Source organism: Paramisgurnus dabryanus, chromosome 8, assembly GCF_030506205.2.
Source record: "Paramisgurnus dabryanus chromosome 8, PD_genome_1.1, whole genome shotgun sequence".
Lineage (NCBI taxonomy): Eukaryota > Metazoa > Chordata > Actinopteri > Cypriniformes > Cobitidae > Paramisgurnus > Paramisgurnus dabryanus.
Genome location: NC_133344.1, coordinates 33,110,575 through 33,122,803, shown reverse-complemented (window position 1 = coordinate 33,122,803; position 12,229 = coordinate 33,110,575). Strand labels below are relative to the sequence as shown.

At 35.5% G+C, this 12,229-nt stretch overlaps 1 protein-coding gene across 1 annotated transcript in view; it reads right to left on the bottom strand.

Annotated features, from left to right (window-relative positions):
- The window catches only part of ptgir (prostaglandin I2 receptor), a 112,068-nt gene that overhangs the window by 61,854 nt on the left and 37,985 nt on the right, over positions 1-12,229 (bottom strand). The gene's annotated exons all lie outside the window — the stretch shown is intronic.

The window sequence follows — 12,229 nt, the reverse complement described above, 5'->3', positions numbered from 1 at the left end:
CTTTAGTGGGGGAAAAGAAGTCTTTTCAACTTTTTTTGAAGTAGCAATATTTATACTGTTTAAAGCAATAGCACTGGCATTATTTATGTTTATTAAAGAAATCCATTATATGTAAACAAAAAAAAGAGTTAATGTTGTTCATAAAAGAAATGCTGAATAGCAAAAACCACCTTTGAAGGTTGTCATGTTGTCTTATTATATTTGTTTTAGCTTAATTTGTGCCTCTCTTATTATGTTGGTCAGTTGAATGTTAATTAGATCCAATCCATGTTCAGTAAAAATAATTTGATGCAGAAATAAACTAGCTAATAGACCAACTGTATAGTATTGTATACAAGTGTTTAATATCGGCATCGGCCAGAAGATGTCTGTTTAAATCAGTATCGGCCCAAAAAATCCTATTGGTGCATCCCTAAAAATAAGTAGTTTATAGACAAAAATATATACAATTTAAGTGAATTTATGCTTAAACAAGCAAAAATATCTGCCAATGGGGTGAGAAAAAAAATCTTAAAATAAGTCTTCTTTTTTTCTTAAACACTTTATTCAAGCAAAATTTTCTCACCCCATTGGCAGATAATTTGGCTTGTGTTAAACCCAAATTTACTTAAATTGTTAAATTTTTGTCTAAAACCTAAACTTATTTTCTTAGGTCATTTTGCTCATTAAGAAAATACATCTTGATCTAAGATTTTTAAGATATTTCTACTGAAAACAAGACCGAAATACTGAGTAAAAAAGTCATTTTAGGCAGTGTTATCATTTGAGTTTTCTGATCTTTGTTATTTCTATTATTTCTAATTTATGCATTATAGATTATTTAAAAAGGTGACATTGCTCAATTGACATTTCGGCCAATGTCGAGGCTTTTATTAGACATATTTGATAAGACGATCTGTTAATGTTCTTCAGATGTATGATCAACGCCTTGACAATGGCCTAAACGTCACTTCCAATACCGTCTGTCTTTAATCTCTTAAAATTAGTGTGCATCAAAAAATTAAGAACATTGTTAAATTAAATTGTTCTTAGATATTTTCTTAGAAGGTAAGTAAGTGCACAAATTATCCAGAAACATGCCTATTTACAACTCTAGGATTTCTCTCCATAATGAAAAGGGCTTTTGTAACCTTATTTGGAAGGGTCATGAATAATAATGTTGAGCTCTGATTGGCTGTCAGTCAGTAGCTGGTAGCTCTCAAAGCAATCAGACCTTATATGTTCGTGCCTGTGACGAACGAAGATACAGATTTTGAGGAATAAACAATAGGCTTGTTTGAGATGAGCAAATTCTGCGCAGAATCGATCACCGGTGATCAGCGCAAGATGCATTCCGGTTAGAAACGTGTCCGACTTACGTCCGACTTGCTCTGATGTCACACTGACGTGTACAAAATAACTCTCGCGATGGAGAGGCGGGCTCGTCGGATTCTACAGCCGAGCGCAGTTGCTCTCCACCGACTGCGTTGACGAAAAGCACGATGGGAAAAGACTTGCTGACGACACAGCTTAATGCTGATTTGCCCGGGAATGTCAGCTGATTACTTTTTAATTCTAAAAACTCCACTTCCTGTAGTAGTTTTTATATTTATTCAACTTGTTCGTGACTTATGACATTGATATTATTAATAAATTCCTTTAAACTTTTGTAATGGTGTTGTATTATTTGTACAGTGTGCTGTTTATATTTCACACAGAAACGAATTTGTATTACGTCTAGATTTAGATTACATCCCAACATTTACTAAGAAGCCTTTTCCAATAATGAACAGTTCAGCTTTGTGATTCTCCTTATAAACATCTTAATGTAAATGCATTTGTTGGTATTTCAGTTGCATCTATTTAATCCGCGATAAAATACGCGAACGCGATCTCTTCCATTGCTGACGTTTGCAGTCAACAACACTGCGAGATTCATGAAGCGTCCGGCTTGCCTCCACTTTTTTCACTCCTCCCCTCACTGCAGCCGGCTACTCTCGCCTATATTTCAGGCGAGGCAAGCTGCATCTCAAACAAGCCTAATAGGTGTGTTCGACTTCATGCGGCGCTGCGCAGACCGATCGGCGGCTGACTTGAAGCAGTGCATTCCGGTTAGTATTTTTGTCCGACTTCAGCTGGCGCTGCATGCACGTGACTGTGTCATATGGTTTTTAAGTACCGCGAGAGCGTTTCGAGAGTAGCCGGCTAGCTCAGTCGGTGCAGCTTCTCCAGAGCGGCTGCACGGAGTTGTGATGACGTAACAGCTTTACGTGATTGGTTGCCTCACTGATGACAACTATCACGTGCGTTTCAAGTTTAATCCAACCTTTAGCTCCACTAATAAACATTATAAATTCATGTTTTAAAACAGGAAAAAACACTTTAATATGCTTAAATATGTTGTATTGTGTCGTGTAATAAAATAAAAATGAAAATAACAAACTCTATTGGTATTTTAATAATAGGCTTGTTTCCCGTTATTTTCGGGTATACAGTATGAACAGCAATTAAAATATTCGATATAAAATGTTTCTAGTTGCAACTTTTTATTAAAAGGTTTGTTTTATCAAATTCAGCATCTAATTCACTTCATTTGCGATTAAAAACAAGGAAACGCGGCGCACACGTCACTACGGCAAGCAGCAGGTGTCTATAGGTGTCCGGCTTGACGGCTCCCCCCTCGTTCAGACAGCCAGCGACGTTATCGCTGTGTGTCGCCTGTCTCTTTCAATGAGGCGTTTCTAAATCTGCTTGTCATAAACAAATGAGTATCATCCACGCCAGTAACTGACGAGAGAAGGATGACGTGAACTCCACTGCTTTGTTCTCATTGGTAGTCGCTCCCGAAAGTCGCTCGACATTTGCATAAAGTTTAACTTTTCTTAACTTTCTCGCGTCGCTGGACACGCCCATACGGTCGCCAACGGTCACTGTCGCTCGTGTCGCCGGAAGTCGCCTATGGAAGGTTTTTTTGGTCTTTTTTAAATTAATTAATTAAATTATAAAATAATTAATTAAATTATAAAATAAAAAATAAAATCGCAAAATATGTCCCAAATTTGAAAATTAAATGCTAAAATAAAAATTAAAACATTATATTAAATTATTTCATTTTCATTTTTAATGTGATGAAGCATCATTCCGGCCAAATTAAAAAAGAAAATTAAATTGATGATTTGACATTTCATTTTCAATATAATCTTGAGTCAAGACTGACAATATTAAAATAAAAAATCAAGCTTGAAAAGGAATCTGTAAATAAATTTTAAAAAGGGTTTTTATTCATACCCAAGCAATAATTGGGACAAAATTTAAATGTAAAGTTCAGTTTTAATTTTATGTTCTCTTTAAATTATTTGTTTTCATTTTCTTTTTCGTTTTCATTTTCATTTTCATTTTCAACTTGTATGCAAATTTAATGTTAATCAGTGGGTGGCGTTTATTTACTTGCTCAAAAAAGGGGATTGGCTAACGCTGCTTTGCCAACTCAGCGACTGTGTTTCTAAAATAGCGACTTTATTGCTACATCTAGCGACTTTTAGGCCCATTTAGACAAACTTAGCGAATGTTTGGATGAATCTTAGCATCACATCTGTACAGATAGGCTACTGTGTCGCTTGTACTGGCCCACGAGTGCCGGGTGGCGCTGTCCCGGTGAAATGTGCGTCTGGTGTCTCTGTGCATGGAGCTGGGCAGTGTAGGAGCTGACGCGTGGATGGGATTCGCGTACATTGTTTACATTTCAAAGGAGGAACAAACAATAAAAAGTGGCTGGTCCGCTGTTATATATGTGCGTATTTTCACACATCTGGTCCGGTGAGGCGTCAGTTTAACGAGCTGATACACCGACCAGTCACATACTTTTAAATGAACATTATCTGTTTATTTAGCCTATGTGTTGTCGTTACAAGTATCAGAACTTGCGTCCTCTGTGAAATGCGAGTCTCTCGGAGTCTTCTGTGTACACTGCACTGGACACAACATACAGTTCTTCTGACCATAGCTGAAGCGTGGAAGACGAGCTACGCACATAAGGGCTGTGACGATATCACAGTAATACTGCATCACTGCTGTAATAAGATGCCAGCTGCGGTGATGTCACGGCCGCAACCTTATAAAGCGCGTCATGCCCAAGTGCTCTGATTTCTTGAACTGTACCAACTCACTCCCTGGTTTTAAACCCCTGCGCGAATAACAATATCTCTGCAAGAAAATGTCAGAGCCATGCCCATGAAATTTCATGTGCAAGGAGTCCGAGCCACGCGCATATTAAGCTTTCTCATTCAAGGAGAAGCACTGTGCTGGTGATGATAATGACAGCATAATAATAATTTAAAACTATAATGGGCAAACATGACAACTATCGTTATGAAGCCAGGAGCGCGTATACTGACAGCACAACTCGTTATTTGGTTGAATGCTGTGCTTATATCTGGAGCTACTGTAAGCGAATTTCTGAAAGCAATGATTGGAGTATCCATAAGTTTTGCGCAGTTATTTACGTAATGATGCAATTGTCGATTTCGTTTTGTATCAACTTTGAGAAAATCTAATTAAACATACTAACAATAATAACATTAAATAATATTTATTTTCTATATCTTTTGAGTTTAATATCAATTATGGAACAGTTTTTGTCATTGTTTGTAACCCATTTTTTGTACAATAAATTATTAAAAGTTGCAACATGTTTGGAGAAGTGTGTTTTTATTCACGGAGAGTTTACCGAAAATGAATGTCTAAAGAAATAGGAATCAGGTTTTGCACAACTCATCAGAAACAATCTTAAACTCTGCATGTTCTTTCTGCAGGTTTTCAGGTTGTTATTCTATGAAATGTATTGTATAAAATGGGTTATAAACGATGACATAAAAGGTCTATAAATCATTGTATATTCAAAAGATATAAAAAACAAAAGTTAACATATAGAAATACATATTATTTCACATTGTTATTGCTAATATAATTTGTTGTTTTAATAATATGGGGTGGGTTGTTGTGCTACATAGTCTAACCGCGTGATTCTGTTGCTTCTTCACCACGGTAAAATAAAATCCCGTACGGTCACAGCCCTACTCACAAATCAGCGTTACAAATGAGGACCGCTTACAAATATGCCAGAAAGGCTGAAGGTCTGCTCTGCCAGTGTGCCCGCTGCAAAAGTAAGTGACTGGTCACTCATGTCCATTTTCATGAAATGCATACAAATAACACGCAGTGTGATTATAGTGCTATATATACGCCAATTTTGCGAGCATATGATACTCCAGTCCTTAACGGATTTTGGCATAATTATGTATTGCACGATAATCACACTGTGTTATGTTTATGCATTTGATGAGAATGGCTGACGCCTCACCGGATCAGATGTGTGAAAATACGCATATATAACAGCGGACCAGCCACTTTTTATTGTTTGTTCCTCCTTTCAAATGTAAACAATAAACGCGAATCTCATCCACGCGTCAGCTCCTACACTGCCCAGCTTCATGCACAGAGACACCAGACGCACATTTCACCGGGACAGCGCCACCCGGCACTCGTGGGCCAGTACAAGCGACACAGTAGCCTATCTGTACAGATGTGATGCTAAGATTCATCCAAACATTCGCTAAGTTTGTCTAAATGGGCCTAAAAGTCGCTAGATGTAGCAATAAAGTCGCTATTTTAGAAACACAGTCGCTGAGTTGGCAAAGCAGCGTTAGCCAATCCCCTTTTTTGAGCAAGTAAATAAACGCCACCCACTGATTAACATTAAATTTGCATACAAGTTGAAAATGAAAATGAAAATGAAAACGAAAAAGAAAAAGAAAATGAAAACAAATAATTTAAAGAGAACATAAAATTAAAACTGAACTTTACATTTAAATTTTGTCCCAATTATTGCTTGGGTATGAATAAAAACCCTTTTTAAAATTTATTTACAGATTCCTTTTCAAGCTTGATTTTTTATTTTAATATTGTCAGTCTTGACTCAAGATTATATTGAAAATGAAATGTCAAATCATCAATTTAATTTTCTTTTTTAATTTGGCCGGAATGATGCTTCATCACATTAAAAATGAAAATGAAATAATTTAATATAATGTTTTAATTTTTATTTTAGCATTTAATTTTCAAATTTGGGACATATTTTGCGATTTTATTTTTTATTTTATAATTTAATTAATTATTTTATACTTTAATTAATTAATTTAAAAAAGACCAAAAAAACCTTCCATAGTCGCCAGGTTTCCATTGAAATGAATGAGATCGCGTCGCTCTGCTACTGCTTGTCGTTGGCTGTCTGAACGAGGGGTCCGTCTTCAGTTCCTCCCTCGACTGCAAGCGGCAAACCTCGCCGATCGGTCTGCGCAGCGCCGGATGATCTCGAACACACCTAATAGTTTGGAGATTGGAAATGGACGTTTTTGAGTGGTAAGTTTAATTGTGTTTTTTTCAGTATAGATCTGCAAAACTTAACTGTAAGTTAACGGCAATAGTAGAACTTGGTGATGATGGTCGCTTTCGAGGCACTGCTTACAAATCTTTTGTTTCGAATAATTTTGTTTTTAAACTGGCCAAGTCATGCGGCGCCGCAAGAATCGACAGCCGGGTGACGTCAAAGTATCGCAGGAGCGAGACGAAATATGATTTCTTGAATCATTCTCGCGGTACTTTGACGTCATCCGCATGAAGTCGAACCTTTTTTATTATTGAATCAAACATATTCAACACTGTTTTTACATTAGCCAGGGGATGAAAGAGAAAAAAGAATTAAACAAAAACATGGAAATGTTATGGACATTAATACATTTAGCAGCTTTCTTGTTTATCAGATTATAAATAGAATTTAGGTATGAAGTCGAACCATAGTGAACAAGCCTGATGCTTCATTACGTCATAACTGTTTCGAAACAATCATTGATCACAAATGACCAGCAGTGTCTAATATGATTAGGTGAACTCGGGTCATTTTATGATGCAAGCTCATAAAACATTCATCATTCTGACTAATAACACTAAAATTGTGTCTACATTTTGTTTCTAGACAGATATAATGACAAACATGTGCATAATTAAAAGGGAGTACGTTTTAATGATCGGTTTGCCCTAAAAACACAGAATACACTTTTACTTATGCCTTAATTAAATAAGTTAAATAATTAGTTTTTCTTCTTGAAAAAAAATTATTTTTTATTAGAAAAATCGTGTTATTATTTTGTTAAATGTGTAAAATATTTGGAACAATTTAGTTGCTTTTACACTATTTTGACCAGCAGATATCGCCAGCGAGTGTGGTGTTTCGAACGCTTTGAAAAACCGAATCAGTTGAACCAATTGCTTCGCAAATTGATTCAAAGATTCGAGTTTCTCCCATCACTATGAGAAACTAGCAAATAGTCACAACTTTGAGCATCATTGTAATTAATTTGTATCAACATTGTAATTAATGTAATGTGTAATTTATCGTCACAATTGGTGTTATGTTGAGCTTGGCCTGTTTTCCAGCAGCCTTTTGTATGCACGAGGTTTACATAAGGAGGACACGAGGCTCATGATATGTCATTACCATGTACAGAGCTCCTGTTTATCATTTTTCACCTAAAGTGAAAATAAAACTTACTTTTTAAGTGTTACAAATTGAATATTTTTTTAAAGTAGATCCAACATTTACTTTTTACAATGTAGATTATTTTACTCAACACAGCATACAATAAAATTATTGCATCTGCTAAATTTTTATTGTGCACTTTTAAGTAAATGATAATCCATTTAACCTGCAAAGTATTGTTTGATGTATACAATCTGTACAGAAGAGGGCGCTGTTGGAAAACCTATTCATTTTTTAACAGCGTCCTCAGAAATTATGTCACTTATAATTTGTACTGCAGGTATCTCAGTTTCTCTTAAAATGAGAAGGGGTTAGAGATTTTAAAGATGTTCCACCTACATTGTTTATAAAAGTTTATGAAACCTAAATAGTCTGTTTGCGTGTAACATTATAGCAGGCTACGTATGTTTAAACTAGCCTGCATATTTATATACTTTCTCAATATGTGACCCTGTCTGTGAAATCCAGGCTCATAATCTAATAATGAGATTTAGAGCATCAAAGTTTGATTTGAATTATTTATTTCAATCTTTGACATGACCTTACTCCGTCGTCAGTATTAAAGATATCAAGGTTATGTTGTCCCATTATTTTCTTTACATTACGTATGATGATTTTATGTAGAAAACTGTAAATCACTAATAGTTTTAACTAGTAATAGTTTTCAAACATAATATCCTGTTGCGATGTATATACAAGGCAGATACAATACAAAACTTGATGCTTATGGCTGGAATTGTGGTATTGTCTTGGGGCAGGAAAATGACAGGTAATGAGAGATCAAAGCATAGTTTACTATTTTACTGGAACGCAATGGAAAAATAGCAGAGATGGTTTTCTTATTTTGTAATCTAGATTTCCCACCGTGACCCAGAACTGTGGAAAACGTTTGTGTGGCCCACACAGTGCCGTCAAAGCTGACGTCTATTTATTGATCCAATTGCAAATGGAGGAGAAAATGGTGTGGTTTTCTCTTCCTCTCTGCACAGTTCCTCCTCTCTGTGTGTGTGTGTGGCATTGATTGTAAACTGAGAAAAGCTTTTGCCCACATATTTACCCGAATACTTGTATGTGATTAATGACACATAAGCTTGACACTAACTCCTTTGGTATATATCATTGAGCCACACATACTAAATTTGTCATTGATCAATTTAATTCTGAACTTTGCTTGATTCATTGCAACCCAAAATAACTTTAGGAATCTGAGATCAAGCCATTTTTAAAGTTTTAAATGACTGTAATTTGAAGACTACATATGATCTCTTTCACCCCTATAATTTACGGTCAGCTACAACCCCTGGCAAAAATGATGAAAAAATGATAAACACTAAGATGATGTTCACCCAGATATTTTACTGTAAAGTAAGTGTCATTTGCATTAAAAGCTAGGGCAGTTCATCAGAATTTAGCCTGTTACAAAACAAATATCTGATATAAAACCCACATTTTTATTTGATTTAATCTAATCTTGTTTTTAATATTACAACATCTGATATAATTAAGCAATATCACACGAACAAGATAGATGTTTTTACGAACGCAAGCACAATTCAAACCTTATATAAACAAGATTATATAATAACCCTGCGTACCAATCTGCATACTATCCATCCTAAATAGTATTTGAAATGAAAATGAATATGTCCCAAATCATGGTATGTTAAAATGACTCTCCATAAAAATGGTCCACTATTTTAAGTGAAAATTCGATGCATTGACACTGAAATGGCTGATATTACCCACAACTCATTCCAGGAGGGCGGAGTTTAGTTGCATTACACAGAATTAAAGGATTAGTTCAATTACTTACATATTTATTTGGGATAATATACCCACCACAATGTCATCCAAAATGTTGATGTCTTTCTTTTATCAGTTGAGAAGAAATTATGTTTTTTGAGGAAAAAACATCCCAGAATAATTCTCATTTTAATGGACTTTAATGGACCCCAACACTTAACAGTTTTAATGCAGTTTAAAATTGCAGTTTCAAAGGACTCTAAACAATCCCAAACGAGGCATAAGGGTCTTATCTAGCGAAACGATTGTCATTTTTGGCAAGAAAAATAAAAAATATGCACTTTAAAACCACAACTTCTCGTCAATCTCTGGTCCTGTGATGTGTCGAAACTCCGCCCCAGTGTTTACAAGTGTGGAGAAAGAGGACCTTGTTGTATGTCGAATGATAATAATTAATATCTTTGTGTCAGTTTATTGTTTAAAATGGTCTGCAAATGTGCGTTTCATATATGTAACACGTGACCTTTCAACGTCATTATGCAATTACGTGAGGCAGTGCTGGCACGTCACAAGACCGGAGATAGACGAGAAGTTGTGGTTTAAAAGTGCACATTTTTTATTTTTCTTGTCAAAAATGACCTCGTTTCGCTAGATAAGACCCTTATGCCTTGTTTGGGATCGTTTAGAGTCCTTTGAAACTGCAATTTTAAACTGCATTAAAACTAGTAAGCGTTGGGGTCCATTAACGTCCATTAAAATAAAAAAATCCTTGAATGTTTTCCTCAAAAAACGTAATTTCTTCTGGACTGAACAAGGAAAGACATCAACATTTTGGATGACATGGTGGTAAGTAAATTATCTGTTTGTTTGTTTTTTAAGAAAATAGACTACTCCTTTAACAAATTGATGTATATGATGCGTCCACACAAATCCCTGCATTTAAGAGCGACCCACCACAGCAGTGTTTAAGTAAATCAGTTAAATAAATTCTTCTGTGACCCGGTTATAGTTTTATGCAATGAACAAATGATAAATTGCCCTCATTTTTTATGAACTCAACTCAAATATCTAAGACTTGCTGTGTTTATGGTGTGAATATTGTTCACAAATCTGTCGTAGTGAGCTCTTCTCCTTTGCCAAGATAATCCATCCACCTCACAGGTGTGGCATATCCAGACAGTATGATTATTGCACAGGTGTGCCTTAGGCTGCATGGCCACAATAGGCTGGGCCTTTTTGTGTAAAAAGTCTCAGTTTAAGGGGTCCTGACTACAAATTCACTTCAGTGATGCCATTTGCTCATTTAAACTTTACTCCCATACCAAACATTTCGTCTGACTCACACCAAATCAAACAGACGGAAAGAAAGTGTTGACCTTAGATTTTAAATAAATAAGATTGCAAATACCGACTGTTGTCACGGATGTTGAAATGTAAGGTTGATTCATGGCTCTGTAAAAGGTCTGCCATCTGTTTCAATCCTGACGTCTGTTGCCAAAGCGAATCTCAATTGCCATTAAGTATGTACTCAAAGTCCTGTAATCATCAACATCACACGCAACATTTCCTCATCTATGGAAAAAAAGGTGCTGGAGGAAGAGGTGAACACCAGTCCTGATATTGATGTATACGTCACAGGATGCCATTATTCATCTGATTCCTGTGTAATATTACCCTTTGGGTTGACAGGTTTAATGTGCTGTGGTGGTTTGTTTATATGGAAAGAAAGTGGAACTTTGTTTGATTATTTAACTAATTCATCAGTTGGCTTGTTTAGTCTCTGAAATTATTAACATCATGAGACTTTCCGAGAGCATTTAGCTCCTGTTAACAGATATTTCCGGTTAAACATACCACGTTTGCTTAAGTGTAGCTTAAATAAATTGATTGCAAGCACTTACCTTAAAGGGATAGTTCACTTTAAAATGAAAATTGTGTCATCATTTACTTGTCTGTACCTGTATGAATTTATTTTTTTCTGATAAACACAAAAGAAGATATTTTGAGAAATGATGGTAAACACACAGCGGTAAGTGACCATAGACTTCCATAGTAGAAAAACAAATATTATGTAAGTATTGGGATAAATGATGGTAAGCACACAGTTGACAGTACCCATTGAATTCCATCGTATTTGTTTTTCCAATGGTTACAATCAGCTGTGTGCTTACCATTATTTATCAAAACATCTTCTTTTGTGTTCATCAGATTCATACAGGTTTAAAACAACATAGGGATGAGAAAATGACAGGATTTTATTTTTAAGTGAACTATCCCTTTAAGGCATCTCAAACATGCATTTTAGTCTGGGACTAGGATAAGAGCTCTCCAGAAAACCCCCAAAAACATAGGATTAAGTCAAAGTATGCCATATTCATATGAAGCACAAAAGAAGTTATCTAGTAGTATGTCCATATAATAAAAATGGATAGCTAGTAGTAACCATCCACTTTCTTTCATTGTGTTGAAAATAAGCAGCTTGTAAATTCATTTTTTAAATGAATGAGCAACATCAACAGACTTTCACTGCCGACATTCATCACACAAAGGGCCGAGCATCAAGGCACGCCACATCTGTCATGTATTTTAAACGTCACCACTCAACCTATTGTACAATTGCCTAGACCAACAGCATTGAGCAAACATACATTTGCTTTTGTAAACACATTGCTTCTGTGGTTTGTTCTCACATTGTGAAACCATTTTACACTTCAGGTTATATTACCACCAGCAGGGTGAGTTCTGAAAATAGATTAGTGTCAATGTTAAATGAAGTGAAAAATATTAGCATATTTCCTTCACAAAGTGTTTCAGTATTACATCGGTCAGTAGTATAAGTCGAGAGCTTTTTATTGAACCCATCTTGTGTTTGTCTATTGTCTCTCCAATAAATTTGTATTGCTAATGGTCATA